The following is a 27408-nucleotide window of genomic DNA, read 5'->3' as shown; positions in this document are numbered from 1 at the left end:
AATAGTGTCTGTAGATTTTTATTGGTTATTTGGAAACTATTGTCTGTATATTCATGAGGATTGATTACATGCTGCAGTCTGGGAAGATTCCCATTAATCACAATTTACATTTCACAATTATAACCTTTCATTGTGTTGTAATCTTGATTGAAGACTCGTCTACAACATTTGTGTGATGTGTCCTTTTACATATTCAAAAATATTTGAATAGCATTGGAGATATAACATTTACATATTATGGTTTCACCATGACAACTTTATGACTAGTTTTTAGGTTTGCCCAGGGGCGTGCAGAATAACAGACGTACCGATCTTACTGTATGGATGAATTGGGCAATGGATGAATTGCATCTATTTATGAACACAATGAATGGGACCACCAACCATTGGAGCACACTGACACAAGTTCCCTATTTTATTCTGCATAACAAAAATCCCCCTTCTAGCTCCAACATCACCCCCCCGACACCCCCCCCACCACTATCAGCTGTTAATTTATTTACCCTCCTTAGTGATATTCAGTGGTTGGCTTCATCCGAGCCCTGAAGCGTTAAATAGCCACAAATCAGACGGTGCTGCCCGGGCTGTAAGGTTAAACACACAGGCCTTCTAATGGGCTTATAGGGCTCTGGCTCATGGAACCACTTAAATGAGGAGGTTTCTCTTTTCTTCTGTGAGATCTGATCCGGGTGGTCCTCTTCAAAATAGAAGAAGCACTGGTCTGTTGGCTGTTCAATCTGTGATTGTAGAACACTGCACTTATTAAACATTACTTAAAGAAGCGTGCAAGGTTTCACTACTAGAATTGTAAAAATTATTACTTTGTTTTCTAAACATCCATAAACAAACACCCATTCCTGCACCAAACTCATGCTATTGAGTCAATGTTGCTGTGCAGGGTGCTCAAACAAACAGAACAGTGTTTTGACAACAACACAGTATTTTTGTTTTCCAGGAAATCAAGTTGCTTACTTGCTCATTATTAACCTCACGAAAGCAGTAGATCTGCTGATCTGCTTGGTGATGTCGAAGCATGAGCTCTACATATGAAACAGCTGACATGAATATCTGTACAAGTATATCTTGTGCAGTACTTGCTTGCCGTTGTTCCCATCACTCTTTAACATTTCACTATTCGTACTTAACATACATTATACATCACCGACCTTCCTTTAAAGACTGTCTGTCTGTTTCTTGTGGAATAAATCATTTGACCCACTCTCGAAAGACAAGCATCACATTTAGCGCTAATGCTCGATCTTAAGTGAAGATGAATACCCATACAATCAGCTAACCATCTCATTTTACAACTTACTCACTAAGTTTCTCTATTACATTTTGTCTGTTCGATTGACTATAAGTTCTGCTGTCCCAGTCTACGCCTCTACTTTGGTTTCTCTTTGTGTCTATCTGCTGGCTGTGTGTCTGAAAGGGGAGGAGACATTTTTTGAACTGGAGAGGCAGTGCTTCAACACACAAACCTTAACATGTAGTTTTCAAGAGCGTGCTGCAGAGAACTTATTACTCAGGCTGCGATGCTAATGAGGTTCCTGTTACAAAAAACTGAGCTCCAAGCAGTTTTGAGGAGGCCGCTTTAACAATTGACCCTTAGCAAAAACCCACCCCCCTTCGTTCCTGTTGCTATGTCCGACAAGCTTTCGGTATCAGCCATGCGCTCCCAGTGTAAATTTGTGCACTCCTTGGGGAAATAGTGAAGAATTTCTGGAAAAATGACACGCTGATTTTAGACAGAAAGTCTGCAATATGCATTCGCGGGATACATTCAGGATTTGAGAGAACTAACAATAATTATACCTATATTTGCGTCCATACCAGCAGACAATAACGTTACGTTAATTCTAAACTCGCACGGTGCAGTAGGCTACTACTGTCACACAAATGGATGTATAGCTAACCTAAATGCGGTGTATTAAGTGTTTATATTTACTCCGAAATTTGTAGTAATGACAGTATTAGAGAGAGAGTAACTTCGGGCAGAATTTTGGTCGGCCGTGATCCTTCTTTGTGAAAACGAAAGTAAACTTTTAAATATTAGTTTAATACAGAAAATAATAATAGTCCATCAGTGTCTTAATCTTTATTTGTGTTAAATACAACAGCTATTACAATACATAATACATACAGCTGTTGCTTTACGACTTCATTGCTGAAAATGTCTTTCCCTTAAAATCACTGCAAATTCTGCTCTCTGAAGGCTGAAGGTGCGCTCATCGCATCACAGGGACGCAAAGCATATCTTGCCAGCTTGCTCATACATTAGGGCTGTGCAATTAATCGAAAATTAATTGTAATCATCAATTTTGGCTTCAACAATTACAAAAACAAAATAATCGAGGTAAAACGATTATTGTGCCACATTCCATTTTGCATGGATCCTCTCTTTTCTCGTGGTATAAATCCACAGCGCACCCCTTTCCTTACAGTGGTTCAGCTGTGCTATTTCTTTACATTTATTTTTCAGTTGAATTCACATTTTAAAAGCAAAGTTATTTATTTTTTATGTTGTTTTAAAAGTTAATGAGTAATCGTGTTAAATAATCGGGATCTCAATATTGGCCAAAATAATTGTGATTATGTTTTTTGTCATAATCGAGCAGCCCTATCATACATGTAATAAGTAAGTAATATATCAATAAGTTGTATATTCCGCCTTAAAAACACCACTTCCCGAACGCTTCCATCTGTAATTCGTACATTAATGATTCCACCGTGTCTCGTATCTGTATTGGTATAGTTGTGATGAACTCCTCTATTTTCCTTAATTTAAAATGAGTTTTTAAAGTCATAACTTATTTATCGTTATAGTGTGAACGTCCATTAAAGCTGGGTATATATCTCTGTTCACTATTACAATAATTAAAAATCTATTTTTTCATATTAATTTCCAAAGCTCTACTACTTGGTTTGTTTGTCGGACAAAATGGCGGTCAATCACGGGCGCACATGATATCGGTGTTATAATTGGTCAGATCGCCTGTCAATCAAACTGCTTGCGAACTGATTGGTCAGATCGCCTGTCAATCAAACTCAATTGCCGCACCCCCTTGTAATGATAGGCAGCATATGCATGTAGTTTGTTGTTGGCCTATATTTGTGCCCCAGTGGAAAAGGTGCTGTGGCGTGACCAGGGTCAGAATGAACTTTTTTTTTCAGTTCAAGTAAGAAGCTTCAAATCTCCAAATGTGTAAATCACCGAATCTGTTTTCTTATTTGTATAAAGAAAATGTACTTTGTGTTAACACTGCATATTTATAATATGCATTATAAGAATTTATAATGATTTTATAAAGAATTTCCAGATTTTAAGTGGATTGTTGCAAACCACTTAATCAATCTTAAATGCATATTCGCACATTCTAATAAGAGTATCTCATACCTCACTGAAGACCCAAGCAAACATGTGCCTTGTGAGACTCAAATTTAGTTTTTTAACTCCTGGCAGGTCTTAATTTCCCACCCTGGGTGAAGCTTCAACCCCTAGTATCATGCTGAAGATGGTATTATTGGTTAGGCGGTTGTAATGCCATGCACAGAGGTCTATGTACTTCACTGTGGCTGCTCGCCCATTTGTGTTTGCAGTGAGTGAAGTTTGGGTCCTTACTCTCTAGTGAAGCCTAATGAGATCTGTGGGGGTAAAAGAGAGAGAATGTGCTTGAGGGTTTGTGAGCGAGCTCGCCAGGAGTGTTCCGGTGCACCGGCAAGACAGTCCTGCTGCGAAGTAATAGCCGTGACCAGTGAAGCATGTTTAGGACAAGAGATTGGGTTTTCTCTCTCTCTCTGTCATTTTCTGTTTGCTACATTGAATGCAGCATTTTAGAATACAGAAAAAATATTTTCCCTCAACTATCCAAACCCACCGTCTTAGCTGGGGCTTCCTGGGTTGTACAAAGGTTAAACCAACCGCTTTTGACCATGTTAATCAGTGCCAGTAGAAAAGCATTGTTAGTCACTGACAGTCCTAAATGAGCAAAAAAATAAACAAAGCACATTTTTGTGTAGTTAATGTGGTAATGAACGTGATTAGTTCAATTTGATTAACCTGTTAAAAAAATGTTTTACACTGTTAATGCATTTATTCAGTGTTTATAACTGCGTTTAACTTGAAACTGGTTTATCAGTAAATATTGTAGAAGATTTAACTTTAGATGTAAATGATTCATAAATAGACAAGATATTAATATTATCTTGTATTATTTATATATTATTTATTATATTAATGTCATGGTCGACAAAGCTGAGAGAGACCCAAATGCGGGAAAAAGCTTTATTAGTAAATGGCAAAAGTCAATAATCCAAACAGCCAAGGAATGCACAGCCGCGGGAAGCAGAAAGATACACCACCGGAACGGGAGAGAACTCCGAAGAGCGTCGAGAATCCCCCGCCGGGGTAAGGGGTCAGTAGTTGGGGTTCGAGGGTCTTCCTCAAACCAACTCTCCGGAGGAGAGAGAAGTGGTAGCTCGTGGCAAAGATCGCGCCCCTGATGCGACTGTTGTTAGGTCGGGTGTGGAGCGAGGCTGCCGGCCGGGACGCCAACGGATACTGCGTAGACAGAGAGCAGACCTGGGACGTGATGGGAGAAAGGTGAGAATACACTGGAAAAGCTAAGGAAAACAGAGTCAAGTGAAGCACGTTCGTGAAGGCAAAATGACTAGAGGAGCTAGGACTAAGGCTATGACTAGGACTGTGGCAAGGCTAAGGCTAAGGCTAAGAAATCCAAGAGGATATCGAGATGCTATAGGTGAGCCGCAGCAGCACCTAGGTCAGTCTGTAGTGAAAAACACACAACGGTCAGACACAGGACAAGAAACATCAAGGGATTATAAAGGAAACCTAGATGGGCTGGAATAGTCAACAGGTGTGGTACAATTGTGGGAACAAGCGGGCTTAATGAGGGAAGTGAGAACAGGGGTGTGAGAGCTGAGTGGAAAAACAACAGTGCAAGGAAAACCCTAACAGAGACAGAGGGCGGGAACAGTGACGCAGACTCCGAGCACGTGGTCAGCCGTCAGTAGACAGCTTCCACGTGCTCGACAAAAACAAGACCGTTCCCGTGCAGACAATTACCCCGACCTGACCTGGGTCGTGACAATTAAGTAGACAAGATATTCACTGTAACGTAAATTGCCCGTTTCTGCTTCCATTGCAATTCAGGGTCTACCTTAACACTGATCTCTTAATTTAAAACTTTATGGCCCGGTTTCACAGACAAGGCTTAAAGGCTGGTCCCAGCATAAAATGAATGTTTGACCTGTCTTAACTGAATATAACGTACCCAGAAATATCTTAAAATATATTAGGGCCATTGTTTTGTCTCAAGATGCACACCAGTAATATTCTTCTACGGCATTTTTATAAAAGCGACATAAATTTCTTAATTCAACTAAGGCATAGTCCTGGTTTAAGCTAAGCCGTGTCTGTGAAACCGGGCCTAATTCTTATACAAATCTTTTTAAACTTACTTTAGTGTGTATTTACATTTTTATATTTTGTATATGTCTTCTATATTCTTTTCTTGGTGGCACAGTCTTTGGAGTGTACTAGATTAACATTCATTGAGAGTTGTATATGTATACGAAGTGTATGTGAAAAATAAAGTCTTAATATACATAATTATAATATATTAAAATATATTAAACAGAAGTCACCTTGGTATTATTACATTTTTAATTATTATCAAAATATTATCAAAGTTAAATTCTAGAAGTATCTCTAATGAAATAAATGTAATAGGAGGACAAGCAGGCAACCAGACAAGATACATTCAAATGTTTTAGTATTGCAGGTTTACATTGAGTTGCATGTTTTGAAAATGTAGAATTTGTTCCATTTTGTGTGTGATTTGATTAAGCTCATGGTTGCTCACAAGTTAATGCTGTGTGTGGACACAGAGGGTAGGCATGCCCGTTGGTGGCCTGTGTTGGCAAGTGTGCATAGTATACACAAGGAAATATGTACATACCATAGTAACCTTCATTTCGTGCCACTCCTTATATCAGCTGACTGGCCTATACAGTGAGTTTTATGCCTCTCAGAGAATGCTCATACTGACAAAATGTGTACATTGAATTCACTCTAAGTCGCCTTTATTTAAAGATGTTAAAGACATTAATGATGCATGAGATTTATTTGTTCTAAATCATAATTCATCATTTATTCTGCAAGTTCTTTGTACATATTTCATAATAACAGAATCTTTTTTCTAACCTTTCCTTTTACCTTTTTTACCTTTGAAACTGTAAATCATGAGTCAGTTATAACATACTAAGTAGTGATACACTGATACCATTTTTTAAAGACCGAGTACGAGTGCCGATATTTTTTTCTGGTTCTCGTCGATACCGATGCCTGAACCAATGCCTGTACTTTTCACAACACAGTGAGACTAATAAAAATAGAATAGCTATCAGTGTTTCCCCTAGGTTTACGGCTTTGGGGGGCTGCGGTCCCTATATTTTTTTGCAGCGGAGGTCCGGACAATACTTTTTTAAATAAATAATGTTAAATCAATCTAATGTTTTATCAATCCATTTACTTTATATTCTGATAGTCACAGTCTGTATGAAACATAGAAGGTCTGGTAATTGAGAAAATGTGTTGTAGACTCTGGTGCCGAAGCAAAGTCCCAGTGGTCTATTTTAATATTTTAAAAAACTACTGGCAACAAAATGTAACAACTGAAATAAATATATCATGAGCAGGAGTACTTACAAAGTTACTAACAGCCTTTCCATGCCATTCATACTAGAACTGATTCTAAATATTCTTTCCAATTAAAACATGATTCACAATGAAATGCTCTTAACATGCTGATTATTTATGCATGTTTAATGATTAATATCATAAATGCTATATGTAGATACAAGACGTTATGTTTTGTAATCTGTCACAAACCTATATAGCAAACAGTAAACTGACTGACACCTAAAAAGACTTTATTACTGCTGCATTTTCGTTTGCTTAAAGGAACAATACTGGGTTTTTAGGAGGATCTATTGACATAAATGCTATATAATATACAAAACTATTTCTTCAGAGGTGTATAAAGACCTCACATAATGAACCGTTATGTTTCTAATACCTTGGAATAAGCTGTTTATATCTACATACAGAGCGGGCCTACATACATTGAATTCGCCGCCATGTTTTGTACAGCAGCCCTAAACGGACAAACAACTCTACAACGCGTGTTTCCTCTTCCTCTCCCCTGCGGTATCGTGGTGAAATGGATCGCGGATGTGACCCGCGGATTAAATGTAAGTTTATTCATCATTGAGTAAGAGAGTAAAACGCGCTCTCTCTACAGTTTTAGCGCCAACATGCTCTTGCTCTCTCTCCAGTATCTGGACGAGTACAAAAGCGGTTCCAGATAAACAATGACGCTCAAAACTGCTCCGTCACACAGCTAATATTAGAACAAAAACAACAACATATCTTGGTTCTAACAAACAGAAAAACCAATGTTACTCACATTTCTCTTCTAAAAGTACCGTGGGTCCTAACGCGGCTCTGCTGGAAAGTCTTTATAATATTCACTCAGGTCCTAGCTCTTGCCTGACTTTTATCCTTCTTTTTATAGACCACAGACCTTTTATTTTATGTAATAAATAAGACATCGCACTTTCTACAGTCTTTCTAATGCTCGCATGATCTTTTCCCTGCGTCATCATGAGAACGACATCTTTTTGTACTGTGGTGGCCACCGTCGTGTTTGGACTGAGCGATTCGTTGCAAATCTATACTACAACGCTAGTGGCCGCTGTAAATCAAAAACTGCGCCTTTAAAGGAGAGGTTGTTCGAATGGTTTTACTAGATGTGAAATAAGTCTCTGGTGTCCCCATAGTGTGTATGTGAAGTTTTAGCTCAAAATACCCAGCGGATCATTTATTATAGAATGTTGAAGTTGCCTGTTTTTGAGTGTGTAAAAACGCACCGATTTTGCTTGTATCTCTTTAAATGTTAATGACCTTTTTTTGTCCCAGCCCCCTCTCCAGAGGAGGGCAGAGTTTCAGGAACTCGTGGCTGAGGCTCTCACTAAATTCTTGGTGTTTCAAGTCTTACAAAACCTTTACCCTAACCCTAACCATCTAAACTACATATGATTGTTAAAATCGCCAATAAAACACTGTTGCGTGATGACGTCAGACGCGAAACACCAAGGATTTAGTGAGTGCCGATGCGTACCGGCCAAAACAAAACATCAAAATGTCAGTAATTGTTAGTGGTGTTCAGCCCGGAGTCTGACACTGATGGAGAGACACAAGAAGTGACAACCTTAAGAATTGAACTGGATGTTTCCGAATGGTTAGTTGTAATTTTGCAGTTATTGTGAAATTAACGTTCTTCAAGTGATCGATAACCATTAGCATGGTCCGTCATGATAATGTATAAATCGCTGTGCAGGTGCTCGTGTGGGAATTGCAGTAAAATAACTAACAGTTACAGAGCCAGAGAATAAATGCTGCATGGAGGTCACGCTTTCAACGTTGTTCTATCATGTACTGTCACACTTACTTTACGTATTGTTTACGATAAGCCCGACAGCATGTGAGGGCAGCGTCAATAAATACAGTTAGACGCTGTACTTCTATTGTTAGCAACATTACCAATATAGCGCGATAACAAGCACATTAAGAGTGGCAATTTTGAAAGACTAATCAGCAAGAATATGAGGTGTGATACTTAACGTTACTGCTTCTGCTGGATATGAGGACTGGGCACGAAGTGTTGGTATTGCTCCCGGTTTCAGTAGCAACCTCGTTGAAAGTCCAGCGTTGTACTGGCCCTCATTCGTGAAGCAGTCCGGCGTGAAATGATTGGCGGAAACGTGAAATACTTTTCCGATTCTCAGCGGGACATTGCCTTCATAAATTAAATTTAACCATGCTGTTCTCTATAACTCAGTGCGTGAGTCTATGGAGACAGTTATGCTGGTCGGTACATCCTAATACAGAACAACTGTAGTGCCTCCGTGGCACAGAGATTGTGTAGCTCCAGTGACGATCTAACGATCGCGACTGTTGTACTTCCCACATGGGACTGTGTCTAAGCAAATAGGGCAGATCGTCACCACTGCTGGGCGGGCTTTGCCATTGAGTGACGACATTAACGGCAGAATTCAAATCTTTGCTTTTACCAGCAGGGTTTTTGAATTACGCAAATTGTTAAAAAAGGAGTGAGCACATTTTTAACTGTTTAGACTGCTTGTTTACAGACACTGTGACATATTTTCCCACACGCGCTCTCTGTCCGCTGGTGAAAGTGTGCTTACCTGTGTATGTGCGCGCACATGTGTGTGTGTGTGTGTGTGTGTGTGCGTGCATGCGTGCGTGCGTGTGTGTGCGTTCATGTTTGTATATCCTGGTGGGGACCTAAACCTGAATACACACCAACACATGGGGACTCGTGTCACCGTGGGGACCAAAATTGAGGTCCCCAGGGACAAAAAAGCTAATAAATTGTACAGAACAATATTTTTTACAAATCTAAAAATGCAAAAAGTGTTCTATGATCTTTAGGTTTAGGGATAGGGTTAGGGATAGGGGATAGAATATACAGTTTGTACAGTATAAAAACATTACGCCTATGGACCTGTCCCCACGGGGATAGTCAACCAAAGCCTGTGCGTGTGTGCGCGTGTGTGTGTAGCAGAGGAGAATTATAAAGGCGCGACCACGTAGAAACAGAAATGACATGCCGCCATGTAAATAAGATAAATAACATAATGCTATTTAGTTTGTTTAGTACGAGAACAAGGTGTATACATGTTATATAGGAAAGGTAACCTTAAATGACTTCTCTTGTGATCTAATGCTACATAAAAAATTAAATTAACTTGACCTTCGACGGGGGCGGGGCGCCCCCCTAAGGTAATGGTGGGGGAAACACTGAGCTTCATAATTACAAACAACTCCACCTTAAACATATTATGAAAAAAATAAACAATTTTATGAGCTTTTCATAAACTTTCCCAAAAAAAATCACAACAAAATTCTGTCAGTTATGTCACATGAGGTATCGGTCCTTGGTATCGATGCATTTTTTACGAGTGCGAGTACCGATACGGTATCGGTGCATCCCTAATACTAAGGTCTTCCTTTGGATGCTTGTCTACAGATGCAGTATACAACCCACTCTGCAGTTAACACTCCACATTGTTGCACACTCAACACTTCCTCATTCATCAGGGTCTGGTTTAATGATGCAGTCACCATAATAATTGTGTGCATCAGCCATTATGGGATTATTTAATGTCAAGTATTACAGTATGTATAAATAATAGGAATCCCTCTCCAGTAAGCTGTAGCGTGCCACAGATAACTGAATCATGATTTTCCATACAAGATACTATGACTGATAATCCCCATCTTGTAGTCAGGTGGCTTGACCAAAAGCTGTGATACAGCATTTCCTGTGGCACATTTGTGAATATTCAGCTATAAATTTGTGTGAACACATTATGAATTCTTCTCACACGTTCTGGGAGTGCTATAGCACTGTTAATGCTGTTGCTAAGCTACAGGCAAAGTGATGTCGTGGAAGGAATTCAGACTCTGTGCTGGATATCAAGTGCTTTTCTTTATATCTTGTACATCATTGTTAATGCCTTGTTGAGCATTTTGCTTTTTTTGTTTCCTTTTATCCCCTTTTTACTTTACACAAAGTACTTGACCCTGTTTAATATGGCAATAGATATTTCGTCACAGTTCTTTCGTATCACTACTTGAATGAGTGCAGAATAGTTCATTCTAGTTAATCACCTTTATGTAGGCATTCCAAAAAGCTTTCTTATTTTCTTCATAATTGAAGAATTATGAAGGGGGTTGAGTTACTGAATTATGAGTAGCTGTGAATACGTCAAAAGCTACAGAGTTTGCCTTTCAACACTTATGTTATTGTTTTGACTGTAAGCAGTACTCGTCGAAACCAGGTGAATGTCAGTTTCTGTCTACATTAGGGCAATTGGAAGATAAGGCCCACAGCAAACGTCAGGTCTCCTCCCCAAGGTTGCTATGGGAACCGCCCATTTATCCGGTTCTTTCCAGGCGTAGCTATCAGTTAAGCTTGGTCATCTGTGTGGGGCTTCCTCCATTAGCAACGCTTCAGTAAATGAGTTCCGATTGACTGAATGTGAGACACAAAGAGAAAAAGTCCTTCATGCTCATATATGAAAGTGAATTAATCTGACAAAGCTGATTTTCTGATTGGTTACACTGTTTTGATTGAATTACAAATGAGTCCTTGTGTTTTAGCTGAATTTGACTGAAGGTTAGTAATGGTTACGTCAGGCCGAGTCATACGCTTTTGCTCCCAGTTCATCTTCACACAGTGTGTTCTTTGTTTTGAACTTTAGAAAAGGGCAAAATTACATTCCGTTGACATGTCAAATACCTTTCAGACAGATCAAAGAGAAATTAAGTGTGTGGTTTCTCCACCACTTGTGGCACCTAAGGTAATTGCAAAAATAAAGATGGTTTCCAAACCCCAATCTGCCATTAGTTGGACAAACTGGCAGTCTTGCCCCTAGGTCACGCCATTATAACATGCCATTGGTTATACCAATGTTGTTATGTTGGCCCAGTCCTGTAACGTTGGCCTTTTGTTGCCTTAATTGCAAGCTTAAATGGTTTTATGTATTTATTTATTTTTAAAGTTATGGGCATGTTTGTGCCTTTTTTGGACAGTACGGTACGTAAGGAGAGGACAGGAACGTACGAGGAGGAGATAGGACCTCAAGCAAAGAATCAAATTTGTCGCATGCAACACGGCTCCAACATGGTGTAAGATGTCTCTACCTGACAAGTTTTACTGAAAGAGATTGATGAGAAATCACAGTTTTAAAAGTTTAACAATTTAAGTTTAAAAAACAATATGGTGTAAGGAAAGCAGCACATGCAAATTGGAAATGCTCTTTGCCGCTCTGCCTTTTTATGTGATTGGACATGTGGCATAGGATGTGTTCTTAAGACAGAGGGCATGTGATTGAAGTTAGCTAAATTAATATCACTTACGATTATCTTATTTGTTCTGTTTTGTATCATTTGAATTGTAACACTTTATCCTCACTCATTCTTGTAAAGAGACGTTAAAGTAGCAAAATTGTGTTTGCTTTGAGAAATCCTTTGAAAAGGGGTGAACATTTCTAATAATGCATACTTACCCATTAGTGGTGTAACGGTTCTCGGTAAAAAATTGAACCGCACTGTTCTCCACCAACAGTTCGGCATTGGACCGCGGCTCATCTTAAATCTGATGACGCATTTATAATGTGGTTTGTGTCACGATTCTCGTGGAGAGAACCCAATTGCAGGCAGGCGGTGATGAAGGGGTTAACAAATGGGATATTTATTTAAACAAAGCAACACAAAACAATAAATACAGTAAACAATAACAATAAACCATAAAACAGGACAATAGGCGAAACAGGACATAGACTAATTAACACTAAACTAGAACAACACTAGAAAAGAACTACACTAGACTTAAACTGGGGTAACTCACATACAGGAACAAGACGTGGTGTTTTCAAAGACATAGCGCATGAACAGCAGACAAGCAAACATAGTGAATACACAATGAACGAGCACAGGACAATGAATACGAGGGCATTTTATAGGGAAACACAAACGAGGGATAATAACACAGGGCAGGTAAGGGTAATGAAACACAGCAGGGAAGCAATACAGGAAATGAGAGGGGCGGGGCCAATGACAGGACATGAGAAAACACATGGAGTGTCAAAAGATAAACACCCCATGGCTTTCTCACACTAAACCAAAAGCTTTGTCACGACTCTGCCACAAGACCAAGAAAACCATGACAAGATGAGGCAGAGTGCTCACCAAGGGGTAGACTGATATGACAAGACAAACTGGGTGACAGACACGATCCAAATACACAGACAACATAACTAATGGCAAACATGAAAAAATGACAGCCGGGTTGGAGTGAGATAATAAAAATAACAAACATGGGAGGGGGGGTGGGGCAAGACAAGGGTTCATAGGGGGAAGTCCAAAGGGGTTGGGACTCGGGGGAATAGTCTTAGTCCCTGGGGGTGCTCGCATGGGTGGAGTCCCAGGAGACTTAGCGGTGGTCGACTTTGTTGTCGGCCGGACGCACTGCCGGCTGAGATGCCTGCTGGAAGGCCGGCTGGACAGGGCTTGACGCCAGCTGGAAGGCCGGCTGGACAGGGCTTGATGCCGGCTGGAAGGCCGGCTGCTGCACCGGCTGGAAGGCCGGCTGGACAGGGCTTGACGCCGGCTGGAAGGCCGGCTGCTGCACCGGCTGGAAGGCCGACTGCTGCACCGGCTGGGATGCAGGACTGGGCGCCGGCTGCACCGGACTGGACGCCGGCTGCACCGGGTTGGGCACGATACTGGACACCGGACTGGACGCCGGCTGGATCACCGGCTGGGATGCCGGCTGCACCGGACTGTACGTCGGCTGCACCAGACTGGATCCCGGCTGCACCGGACTGGATCCCGGCTGCACCGGCTGGGACGCCGACTGGGCAGCGCTCACTGGCAGCTGGGCAGGGTTCAGCATCCCCCTCCTCGGCTTCTTCTTGGCCCGGCCCACAGGACGTGTGGCCAGCTGGAGAGACGCGATGGGGAGCCCGGTTAGTTCCGTACCGGAGGAGTCGGACGGGGAGTCCCACGACTCCCTTCGTCTACGCCGGCCACGGATGCTGATGGGCGGAGGAGCTGCCGGGGGAGAGGAGGATGGCGTGGTGACACCCAAAACCCCGACCTGTAAGTGGCTATCCTCCTGGATGGTCGCCAGCCCCTGCCAGGCTCCGCCATGGACATTCCCCTGGACTCCTCACAATTCATCACGAATTGGACCTGGTCCACGAAGCCCAGGGGTCTCAAACGGCGCTTCTCCGCTGGCTCAAAGGGTTGATCGTGGCAGCTGTTGAAGATTACTTTCAATTCTGCCTCGGTGAACCCCGAGTAGCACGCGGTGGACAGGAAGTCCATGGCGAAGTCTTTCACGGGGATCCCCCTCTGGCGGAAGCTGAACAGGACATGAGCCTGGCAGCTCCTGAACGCCTCATTCGACTCCTCCATGCTGCCTGCTGGGTTCGTAGTTGGCTCGTTCATTCTGTCACGTAAGTTGTGGAAGAACCCAATTGCAGGCAGCGTTCAGGGGTAACAACAAGAATATTTACTACAAAAAACACAAAAAAACAAAGACCCACAATGGGGTATAACAACTCAACAAGAATAATAACAGGACGTAGACTAACTTACAACAAACTGGGATAAACACACTAGACATCAACTAAACTGAACACTTACTAGACTGACAAGAACTTCAAGAACAGGAACAGGAAAACAGGAATCACACTCAGAGTACGAGACACGATGATACACAAGGTAACACTCCAACAAGCACAATGACTGAGCACAGGACAGAAGTCACAGGGGCATTATAAAGGGAGATACAAACGAGGGATAAACAAGGACCAGGTGTCAGGGATTAAACACTGAAGGGAAGCTAATGAGGAATGAAAAGGCGGGAACAAAGACACGGACTGGAGAGAGAGTATAGAAGGCCGTAAGTGCCAATATGTCTCTCTCCATACATAACCTAAGGCTTTGCCATGACTCTGCTACAAGACCAAGAATAGCATGACATGATGAAGCAGAGTCATGACAGTTTGTTACAAATTATAATGCGTAAAACAGACAAAGTTCAGCTAATGTATATTTGTCGATGGATACACATTTAATACCAACAACAAATCAAATAACGTAGACCAGTGGTCACCAACCCTGTTCCTGGAGATCGACTGTCCTGCAGACTGCAGCTCCAACCCTGCTTCAGCACACCTGTCTGTAATTATCAAGCAAACCTGAACACCTTGATTAGATAATTCAGGTGTGTTTGATTGGGGTTAAAGCTGAAATCTTCAGAACGGTCGATCTCCAGGAGTAGGGTTGGTGACCACTGACGTAGCCAAATTTCAATAGGATTGACATATGCTGTACAGTCATTTATGCTTTCATCACCCGGGTGTTGTGAGCGCGCGAGTGCAGGTGAGACCTGAACAGCACATGTTGCTGTTTAAACCACTCATTAAAGCCTTGCCAATTTAAACATTTAAGTGCAAGATGATGGAGAAGAAAACTCGCTTGCGCGCTGTGAGAAGATCCGAATGCGCGCATATGGAAAGTCTCAGACATGGTGCAAATATTGAGTTGTCTTTGAAGCACTTAAACGGACAAATTCACACACGAAGTAGGTCAACATGCCCCTCTTGTCGAGTATCTTAACAAACATAGTAGGTTATGTCTTAAGTGAATGGACGAAACAGACGAAAAACAACGTATGTGTACAGTGTCAGTGTACTGGATTGGTTTCATTCCTCTCAAAGCGACAGCAGCATATTCCTGCTGTCTGTTAAAAGTCAAGGAAATCACTCACTGCTTGTGACTCAATAGCTTCTGTAACTTCAATTATGATTCATATTTATTTAATTTGTACATATGCAATGTTATGTTTTATTTGATTACTTTAATCCATTTCTATTTTCTACCTTAAAAGGTATTATACAGTATTTTATTTTATTTTCAGCTTTGCTCTGTTGTTTTATTGGTGCTGTTACTTGTAGCTTGATTATTTGTTCTTATTTTTATTTGTCAGTAGTCCCTTTTCCCTGAACATTCGGTTTTTCCCAAACCGAACCAAAACCGTGACACAAACCAAACCGTGAGTAATTTGAACTGTTACACCCCTATTACCCATATGAAACTTTCCACAAATGAAAAGGTTGTAGCTATACATGCCTAAAGATACACAGAGGTCGGAGGTTTCATATGAAGTTGTTTTCCCTTGTGACTGAATCTGACAGTTTCTGTTCCTCAGAGGATCTTTGTTACGGTAAACATAAGATCCATCAATTTAGCTTTTATTGGACAGTATCTGCGTGCATTCAGTTGATAGAAACTGTGTTTTTGTGCTGCACAGCTACTCCCAAGTGTTTTTATGTAAATACTTTGTGTAAATGGTAAATGTCAGCTTGAGTTGTTTCTGGGTCTTTTGCTTATTAATTCGAACTAAAGTTGATATTATGTGACATTATGTGTCATTCTATGTTCTCTAGTACGGCAAATCCCACTGCATCTCCCCAATATTTTATAAATATTGTATTGTATCTTTCCCACCTTATTCTGTTTTTATTTTTTAATTCCATTCTTTTGATTATTTTAATCTGTTTAATTTAATTAATAAGGATCGTCTTAAAAGCAGTTGACAGCATTTTACATACATATACACAATCACACACAGTATGTGTGACAAATAAAATTTGTACAAAGTTGACATGTTACACAGTGCTGGTCACTTTTCGATAGAGATGTGTTACAATAACATTACGTTTTTCTATTGAACTATATTTTTAGCTACAATCCATAACTTTTGCCACTCTTAGGGCTGCAACTAACGATTATTTTGATAATCGATTAGTTTGACGATTATTTTTTCGATTAATCGATCAATCGGGTAAAGTGTAATTACATCTTTTGCTTATAATAAGTAAATCAGATATGGGAAAAGTATACACAACTGAACTCATTAGCCTTCTCCCAAAATGTTGTGAATGTCTCCATAATTAACACACCTGGTGAGTTGATTCATGTGTGTCATATTAGAAGCAACTGACAATAGTCTCTCCCAAAAGTGGGAGCGAGGGGAGGGTCGGCCAAGGAAATATTTTTTTTGTATATTGATATTTGTCATTCAAATGTAGTGACGTACAGTAAAAAGTAAACATAAAAAGTAATACTTAAGTACAGATACTCAAAAAGTGTACTTAAGTACAGTACTCAAGTACTTCGTTACCCACCTCTGAACTAAATAAACCACCAAATCAGGGTATTTAAAAGTGAAAGTGACCTATAAGTCAGATATGGTGACCCATACCCGAAATGTGACCTCTCCTTTTAATCCATCCAGAGAGTAGTGAACCTCACCTCAGTCGTTACCCCACCGAGGATCGAACCGGCAACCTTCTGGTCACGAGTCCGACTCTGACTCTCTAACCGTTAGGCCACGACTGCCCACCCAAAACACCTCTCCCCTTTAAACTTTAAAACTGCGCAGCTTGAAGAGATGCATGCAGAACACTGCACTGACTTTAAAACTGCGCAACTTGTGCCGCACGGAGAGACGCATCCACAGAGAGACACGTCTGACTTTAAAACTGCGTACCTCGCGCTGCACGGAGAGACACGTGTGACTTTCAAACTGCGCACCTCGCGCTGCACGGAGAGACACGTCTGACTTTAAAACTGCGCAACATGTGCCGCACGGAGAGACGCATCCATGGAGAGACACGTCTGACTTTAAAACTGCGTACCTCGCGTTGCACGGAGAGACACGTGTGACTTTCAAACTGCGCACCTCGTGCAGCACGGAGAGACAAGTGTGACTTTAAAACTGCGCATCTCGTACAGCACGGAGAGACACGTGTGACTTTAAAACTGCGCATCTCGCGCTGCACAAAGAGATGCATCCACGGAGAACCACGTCTGCATTTAAAACTGCGCAGCTGATGCTACACGGAGAGACACATCTAAAACGGTCATTTTAAAAGGGAAGAAGACGCGCTTGATTTATAACTGCGCAGCTCGCAAGTGACGTCACAGACCAACTAATCGATAATGAAATTCGTTGACAACGAATTTCATTATCGATTATTATCGATTTTATCGATTAGTTGTTGCAGCCCTAGTGCTATTTGTTAAGGAGTAAATAATTTGTGATTTTTAAGGTCCAACTTTGGTTTATAGAGTGTCCAACAACATATTACACGTGTAAAAACACTTTCATTTTCTAATAATAGGCAGTTATTATTACCTTACTTCTTGACTGACTCTCAAATGATTAGTTCAGCGATTCATCTGTCTAATCCTACTCTGATTTGATTGGTCTAGTCTGCTGTGATTGGTCTATTGCGTGCAGTGTCACGAATGGAACGTAGGCGGGCATTACACGGAGTGACGCAAATCCGACCTGGAACTGAAATTAGAACGACAGACGACTCGTTCGCGTGATTCAGAGTCGACTCCTTTTTTCCCAAGCCAATAACTTTGTTATTCGTTCACTTTCGGCTTTACAATTTAGCAGACTGCTTACGTTCACACACAGCAACATGTAATTTTAAGGACATTGTAATATTTACTCTTTAACAGTTAGTTAATGCATTAGCCAACGTGAATTAACAGTGAACAATACTTCTAAAGCATTTATTAATCTTAGTTTATGTTAATATAAGCATTTACTAAAACATAGTGCATGCAAAATGCATGTAGAATAAGTGGAAGGAACCTGACACATCGACTAAAGTAACATAGTAAGATTGCTTCCGATGATTCTACAAACTCCCAATATTCTTGTCTCAAACCTCAGTGTGTGTCAGCTTTACTCTAACTGCAGCTCTGTTTCCTTGGTTACTCCTGTGTGGCACTACAGCAAAGATATTGCATAACGTGTGCAGTTTGGGTGCTAAAGATTAGTGGGCTCTGTTCTCTCTGAACTGTCCACCCACATTTATTTTTCACTAATGAACCAGTATGATTCGCATACACAAATGATCATTCAAAATTATGCACATCTAAACGGTCTTATTTCACGTGCTAAGATATGTGTGTGCCCTGCCCACCATTGCCATTAGGCATGTTCATATTCTTTGGAATATACAGTATATATATATGTTGAAATTGGGGTCAGAGTGTGCTTTAAGGTGGAATGGGTGATTTGGTAAGGTGCTAACTTAAACCTGCTAGCACTGAAATCATGATCCCACCCTCCATGCGAATCGCTGTCCAAAGCCACGCCTCCAAACACATGAACGAGCACAAAGCAGAAGCTATTAGATCAATTCCAATAAAATCAAGTCTTATTCACCAGTGAGAACATGTTACAGTCCAAAGTAAATAATGTTTCTACAATAGCGAAAACAGCTTTAAACAACAGCTTTAAAACGGGAATAGATGCAGCATAGTTCCCTTTAGACGCTGGGTAACAATGTCATTGAGCTAATTCATAAAGGTCCACAGACTACATTAGCAACATAATCTAAACCCATCAAAATCGAGTCATAACATGTACCTACCTACCTGTCCAGAAGTTACCATGGCATAATCTTTGAAACCCTTGACTCCTGTAGCTGCTCCCAGCATGGAAAAGCAACATCGGTTATAATCATACCCGTCAACACTCCCGTTTTGGCCAGGATTTTTCCGTTTTTCACACCCATCTCCTGTGAAACCTCCGGAACACAACCGCAAACAGACCAAGCGGGAAACCCCCGGAAAGCGGCCGTGAACCGACCGATAAAGACTGGAATGCGTTCGCGAATGGAATTCTGCTTTCACCTCTTTGCTGATTAGATGTTTTTAGTCGTGGCAATTTTTTTATCTGGTCTTTCTTTTTGTTCGTCCTTTGCAAGTGCCACTTGCATACTTGCACATAATAAAGGGGAATGTTAGGTTCCAGCTGTTTACCTGCCATTCTCCCGCTGTGTCTGCACAGCATATGTGACTGCACTGATGACGTATGGTGTCACTGTGTGAACAGGGTGCGCAGTGGGATGCAAAATACGTTGACTGAAAATGTACACACGACCTATTGTTGCGTTCGGACCGAATGTAATGATTGGGTGAAGGTTTTTTTGGTGCTATGCTATATATATAATTATAAAAATATAACTGGACCACACCACTTTACTTATTGATTGCTATCAGGATGTAATGATATTTCCAACCAGCATGACAAAAAATGTTTCTGGACAGGATCACCTCTTCTGCCTTTAAAGGAATAGTTCATCCTAAAAATACAATTTGCTGTTTATTTACTCAGCCCCAGGCCATCCGAGATGTAGGTGACATTTTTTCTTGAGTAGAACATTAAAGAACATTTCTAGGCAAATCCGCAGCCCTCTGTGCTTCATATAATTGATGTGAATGGCTGCCATGCCTTCAAGAGTTCTAAAAGCATATATATCCAACACAAGCGTGATCCCCGTGGCTCCTGGTGATTAACGTCTTGTGAAGCAAATCGATCATTATTTGTACAATAAGAACGTCATTTATAAAATTATGAGCAGTTTTCTACAGCTTATGCCAAATGTGTCCTGATTGCACTTCCTGTCGCATAAATGACGTATGCACAATCTCAAAGTGAACGGACACCAGAGGGATGACGCGTGTGCAGATCTTAAAAGATGTAATTTATGCGACAGGACGTCTGATCAGGACGTTTGCCGTAAGCTGTAGAAAATCGTCGTAATTTTATAAATGACGTTCAGTTTATTGCAAATAACGATCGATTCGTTTCACAAGACGTTAATATGTCACCACGAGCCACAGGGATCGCCGGAAAAACAAGTCTCAGGTTCACGCGCAGCCAAGGGATAACGAAAGTTAGACATTAACGTTAATAGCACTCTCAGTATGGATATTTCTCTTAAACAAACGCATCAATTTGCTTCAGAAGACCTTTGTTAAGACCATGGAGCCGTGTCGAGCAGTTCTTTGATCGATGGATGCACTTTTTGGAGTTTCAAAAAATTGCCACCCATTCACTCCCATTCTACCGCTTGGAAGAAAAATGATACGTGGTATTATAACTCCAACCACATTATTCTTCAAGAAGAAAGTTATATTCAGTCAGGATGCCTTGAGGGTTAAAACTTGGTTTTGCCTCTGAAATATCCCTTTAAACCCAATCTGTTGTCCTCACATAAAGTTGGGATCAAAATAGTGAATCGACATCAGTCAAAGTGATTTGTTAAATGTGAAATATTGATGTTATTGCTGGAAAACTGGAAGGATGCCCAGATGGCCCCGAGCCCACAGTTTTTACACGGTTTTAAAATCCCTCTATTGATATAACAGTGAGCGTTCATTTTTGTGTAACTGAACTGTTTGCATGCATTATGTCAGCATTTCTCAGTCATTCACTTTGCAATTTCTACTGTTTTAACATGTCTGAGTTAGGCAATGATGCTGATTAAGCATGCATGTTAAAAAAGACTGATGGCTACAATAAAGTTGGTTGCCACCATGTGCCATCATACAGACATATCACCATCATGAACAGCTGTGGCTCATTTCTTTTTTGTTTTTTTATGTCTGAAGACTTATCCGTAGCTACATTATTTGCAAAAATACATTGGATTGGATAGAACTGGAATGCATATGTAGTATGTACGCATAAACCATGCTGGTTTGTATTGGGGAAAGCAGAGATACTGAACTAAGGTCAGTTAATGCTCAAATGCACTCTCTGGTGACTGGTCCAATTATGAAACATTGTCCACTCCACTGAGTGCTTTTGAACCCAACAAATGAACTTTGCACAGAGATTGCTCTCATGTGTCCCACAACGTTTTAGTCCAAATCAGTCAGGGGAACGCATAATTTATAGACTGGATTTGGCCCACAAGCTAAGTGTCATGTTTTGAAATATCAAGTTGTTAGCTTAGCGCTAGTTACATAGGGTTTGTCAATGATACTGGCAGCCTCTTATGACTTCATGCCATCACTTCTTTCTAACTTTCATGCTGTTTTACCCCAGTATTCATATTCAACCTCCATTTATCCCCTGTAAAGCATTTGAAATGAATGAAGCCCCAACAAACCAGCAATGCTAATGCTAGGTCTTACCATCTTCTGAAGCAAACCAAGTTAGACTCCCTCCTTCCAGTCTCCTCAGACAGAGACTAAAGTATTCCCATATTCCCAGGTGCGTTTCCCTTGCTCAAAAATTCAAAAGTGCAAGACTTTCGGTGGGAGAAATAATACGGTAACCCTTGCTAGTGTTATGCTTTCAGAATTGGTAAATGTTTATGGATCAGACCAGCTTGGATAATTAACCGTTTTTATCGCAGGGCTCCTCGGTTGTAATAATATGGGGGTTGTCTGAGGGCTGGTGTTGTATTAACCAGTTGGGCACCCCGACGGACAGCCAATGGCAGGTCTGTACAAAAGCTGCTTTGTCATAAAACTTGCAGAGGTCAAAATCCAGGCAACATGATTAGTTATTATCAGATGAAGGCTGAGGCCAATCTGAAATCTACACTAGTGTTAATGTTGTAAGTCTTTGTTTTTTTTTAGGGGGACTCTATCTATTTTCACCCAAAAATAACTGAATCTCTTTTCTTTGAAGAATAAACACTTTCAATGAAGCAATTAACACTTTCCAAATTGTATGTTGCAGTTATTATTTTTGAATGGTGTAATTCCTAAGTGTGTCTAGTACTGTTTTTTTTTACGTCCCAGCTGAGTTCCATCTCTTGGTTTGGTTTTTCCCCAACACTTGTGGATGGATGCCTTTGAGACCACTTTCATCTCTCTGCTGCTATTCTGGCACCAGGTGAAAATGCATTCCGTTTCCACAGTGTAAACATACTGTAAAACCCAGATGAGAGTAAACACATTCCCTGAGCCACCTGACAATCTCTCCTTGAGGTGAGACCTTAGGGAATTTAACCAGAGCTGGTAAAAACCAACAACTCATGTTGCATCCTAAATTGGCTTGTGATTTTTTTTAGTTCAGTTTGTTTTCTTTATACAGTTATATTACAATTCTTCCAAGGTCTGTAGTCTTCGGAAGGATCTTAGTATACAAAAGGATGTCTAATTTTTATATTTTGTGTTTAGTTAACATGAAAGGGTTTTTTCTGCTTCCTTGTTCTCCTGGCTTTTTCAATTTCCCACTCAAATGAGCAAGCTACCGTGCAAAATTGCTAAATGTCTACCTCTTCCAAGGTGTTGACAGCGGTCTCATTTGACTGTCCTTAGCCATAATCTGTAGTCGTTCAATATCAAATGCCTCTTATGCAATTTTAGGTATCACTCCCAATGTGCAATAGCATGATTGAAATATGAAGCTGATTCTATTTTTTATTCTTTATAACAAAGAGGAATTATTAATTGTTTCCAGTGGAAAGTGGTTCGGTCTAGTGTTTCTTTTTTGGCACACGCTGAGCCACCAGTGAGACTAAATGAGAGGCTCAAAGATCATTGTTCGTGACCCAGTCACATTTTCTCTGGGTTTATGGGGTTTTGATGAGCCCATCAGACTCATTTTGATTGGGATTACAGCAGGATTGAGGCCAAAGATTAGAAGGATGGTTATCTTCTGCTCCTCCAACTGCTTAAACCGTCTGTTGCTTCTCTGAGTCTAACATCAGGAGGATGACCTTTGAGGTGTTTCTTAGTAAAAACCCATGGGCTGATCTTAGATCAGTGTTAGACCCTATCCACATTCATTTTCAGATGAAAACGCATCTTTTTCTCTCCGTTTTGGCCTTTCGTCCACAGTGAGACTGCATTTTTGTGAACGGAAACTGAGCTTTTTGAAAACGCACTCGAAAGTGGATATATTTGAAAACGCTGTTTTCGCATTGTAGTGTGGATGAGGAAAACGTAGGGGTTTAAAAACGATGACACGTTTTTAGTCATGTGAGGCAGTTGTTTCGGCTGCTTTCCTGTTTGATAGCATTAATGTCAGTTCATGCATACTATAGATTGCATTTTAGTAGATGGAATATTTAATTACTCGCAGTTATTGTTTGGCAGTGGAGTGCGAGTTTCACTTTCGTTTTTGCAGCTTTATGTGTTACCCGTAAACATAAAATGTTTTGTTTTGCTGTGATTCTCTCATGTACTGTAGTAGTTTTACAGTTCATTAAATTGCTACTAGAAGCTTGAATGTGTCACATTTGGTTAAAGGGATAGTTCACCTAAAAATGAAAATTCTGTCATCATTTATTCGCCCTCAAGTTGTTCCAAAACTGTATAAATGTATAAACTTTGTTCTGATGAACACAAAGGAAGATATTTGTAAGAATGTTAGTAATTTTCAGTTCTGGGACATCATTGACTACCATAGTAGGAAAAATTACAATGGTAGTCAAAAATGCCTACATTCTTCAAAATATTTTCTTTAGTGTTCAACAGAACAAAAAAATTTATACAATAATTTTTTCTACTATGGTAGTCAACGGTGCCCCAGAACTGAAAATTACTAACATTCTTCCAAATATGTCTTGGACAATGTCATTTCTAATATTGTAGTATAACAGCACTGGGATGCTCTGAAAACTATTGGTGGCTGTCAGTATACTGTGTGGCAGGCAGGTTGTCAGTCTGTGCTAGCAACACACAATGCTTGGTCTTGCTTTGGCTTCATTATGAAACTTTTTATTAGTGTGGAGCATTAAGAGGCAAAACAACTGAACTGTCTATACTGACAGTTCAGTACTAAATCTAAATAATTTCCCTCTTGTTTATTAAAGAAGAATAAAAGCAGTATCACACTTTCAATGTTGATGATGTAAATATCTGCATAGTTGAATTATCGCTGTTGATTTTGTGAATGAAAATTCATCATTTACGCACCTCGTGTTTTTTCAAACCTGTATGACATTCTATTTTCTGCTGATCACAAAAGAATATATTTTGAAGAACACTGGTAAACAAACAACATTGCCCCTCATTGATTTCCATTGTATGGGTACAAAACCACATATTTAAATAAATCTTCTTTTGTGTTATACGGAAGAAAGAGTCTTATACAGGTTTTGGGTAGATAAATTACAGATTTTTTTGGGGGGGGCAACTATCTCTTTAAACGATACATCTATGGTTGTCTTTTTAATTTATAGAAAGTTTATCCTATTATGGTGCATGGCTCTAGTCTGGTTTATAAAATCAAATGTGTTCATTACAATTAATATCTTGCTAGCATGTCATTTCTGCTTATTCATTTTCTTAGTCTGCAATAGACGAGGCATCTGTGTACTTCTCTGTGAAAGCAGAAATGCTGCATAATGACTGTGCAGCACAACAAAAGGTGCTCGGAATCCTAATAGCTAAGTTGGACCGGTGTTCAGCTTCACAGGAGAGAGGGACATTTGGAAGAAAAAATCATTCAGTGGACAAAATCATAACATACAGTAGGGAAACCTTGCACAAAAGAACAACAGGGTGGCATTTGACCAAGCCTCTCTGCCATTATTCTGCCCTGATCCCATGTTCATTACTTCCTGTCATATAGGTGATTTTGCTATGGCACCGGGTCAGGCTGATGTTGTGGATTTTTACAATGACATTCAAATCCTGTTCAAATCCAAAAGAAAGCTTGATCGGGCACGTGGAATCTGTATTCGGAACACACTAACCTACTTAAATATTCATTTAAGGCAGTGCCGAACGGTTAGGACTTTCTGTGTTTGTACCCTAATGGAGTGCACCTGGCATTGTGTTTTCATAGGAAGCAACCACTTTGTGAAGTATCTCGTTTTTTTATAGTATCTTGCCTTCTACTCATTTATATTTTCTTGTCCTTGAGCTACCATTCTGCAAAGGCTTCTTGTTGAACAGTATACAACTTAACAAAGCAACTTTTAGTACATTTAAAGGTATAAATTTATCAGCATGTGTTCGCTTGGAATCAAACTCATGTGGCAACGCTAGTGCAAAGTACTAAGTGTGAAGCTACAGAAACATATCGTGTTTGTCTCGTAAATCTTCCATTTCGTGTGCAAAGCGTAACAAGAGGTTGTGGTTTCATCAGAGCCAAAAAGTTGCTTTCGACTCGCACCTTTGTTCAGGAAGCTCACAATTATCCGTAATTGGGCATTCAGACGTTAGCAGACTACATGAAAGACCAAAGCACCTGCCAACAGAAATACGCCCCTACGCTTCAGAGAATTGAGGAGTGGTTACACGTACGGCTAAAATGATCTGACTGTTCATGTTTCCTTCTATCCAAGTCTGAAATTGTAGACCCCAGGTATGACAATCTGTGTTTATCAGCATGAAAGAGATGTTTCTGACTTTAAAGATCAATAGAACAAATCAATAATTAACTTTCACTTTGGTACATACAGCACAGAGGGAGTTTGAACCAAATTCCACCCGATATTATCCTGCTGGATTAGCAGCTCTTTGTGATCTTTATAATAAAATGTCGCAGGGAACAGGTGCCATAAAACCATAAATTCCATACATCTCGTGTTGCCGCGTCTAGAAAAACGTAATGCTTTCTTGATCAGCATTCCCACCCATTTGTGTTGTGTAATGCAAATCTCTGTCTCTTGGTTTGCCTTACCTAAAGATGTTTTAGCCGGGCATGGCCTGCATTAGGTACACAGAAAACAGGATTCAGAAGGGAAACAGAGGATGTTCTCATCCCTCCCTCCAGCCCTCCTCCTCAACGACCTGGCTCAAGTTTCACTGCAAGAGTTGGAAGCCTCTTTCCAAAGAAGCAACAAAGAACAACATGATCCCTTGCAATGGTTTGTCTGGAAGTAAAAGCTTAGTTTGCTGGACCTCGTTGCTTACAAAAAGTTTAGATGTGCCCTGTTGGTTTAAATATGTTAATTAAGTCATTAACAATGCTTGGATATTTTGCATCAGAGTTTGTGCAGGAGTGTAAGTTAGAGTTGAGGCATGTGGGGTTTCTACTTTGGTTCCTATGGGAATAATTAGAGAGCCAGATTTCCTGCTGAATGAGTTGTTGACATTTGGGCGTGAAATGCTAGGGAAAAAATGGTGAAATGATGCACAAATAATTTAGGTAGTTAGTCTGTGGTGGTGAGTTAAACCAAAGATTTAGACTTTAACAAGCCATTGCAGTGGTATTACTATGAATAAGGAAGAGTGCAATGGTCATTACGCAACGTAAGTCCCGCCTTCCAGTATACTGGGGGGAAAAGTGGCTTTATAGACCACTTCGCAAGATGTAAACACTGGTCCAGAATCAATTCCAATTTCGTTTTCTACTTATTTTATTTTTAAATCTTACATATATAATTACATCTTTTTTACAACAATTTTTATTGCACAGATTTATAAAGACATAACAATACATTAAAGATAACATTGTCTGCACTTTTTACATTTTTTCCCTCTGTAGATCTTTAAAATATTCATTTAACGTTTTGATTTGGTTTTGAATGTTCTGTTTTGGTTGCATTTTGTTTAAACGTTTGTGTAGTGTTTTAAAACTGAAACAGGAAGTTCTTCTGGACCTGCGTTGGATTTGCATTGTTTATTATTTTCAAAGTGGTCTATAGCGCAGTTTAAGCTTAAGAAACTAAATTTATGGTGCATGTTTAATTATTAGTTGGAAATGGTATTATAGGCCACATTGCAATATGCAAACACTGGTCCAGAACCACTTCCGATTTCATTTTCTATTTATTTTATTTTTAAATCTTACATATATAATTACATCTTTAGAATATTAATTTAACATTTTGATTTGGTTATGAATGTTCTGTTGGTTGTATTTTGTTTAAATGTTTGTGTAGTGTTTAAAAACTGACTCGAAATCTGCGTTGTTTACATTTTCCAAAATGGTCTAT

At 40.1% G+C, this 27408-nt stretch overlaps 1 protein-coding gene across 1 annotated transcript in view; it reads left to right on the top strand.

Annotated features, from left to right (window-relative positions):
- The window catches only part of dapk1 (death-associated protein kinase 1), an 84710-nt gene that overhangs the window by 1763 nt on the left and 55539 nt on the right, over positions 1 to 27408 (top strand). The gene's annotated exons all lie outside the window — the stretch shown is intronic.

The sequence above is a fragment of the Triplophysa rosa genome, linkage group LG2 (assembly GCF_024868665.1).
Source record: "Triplophysa rosa linkage group LG2, Trosa_1v2, whole genome shotgun sequence".
Lineage (NCBI taxonomy): Eukaryota > Metazoa > Chordata > Actinopteri > Cypriniformes > Nemacheilidae > Triplophysa > Triplophysa rosa.
This window is presented reverse-complemented; position numbering and strand designations above follow the sequence as displayed.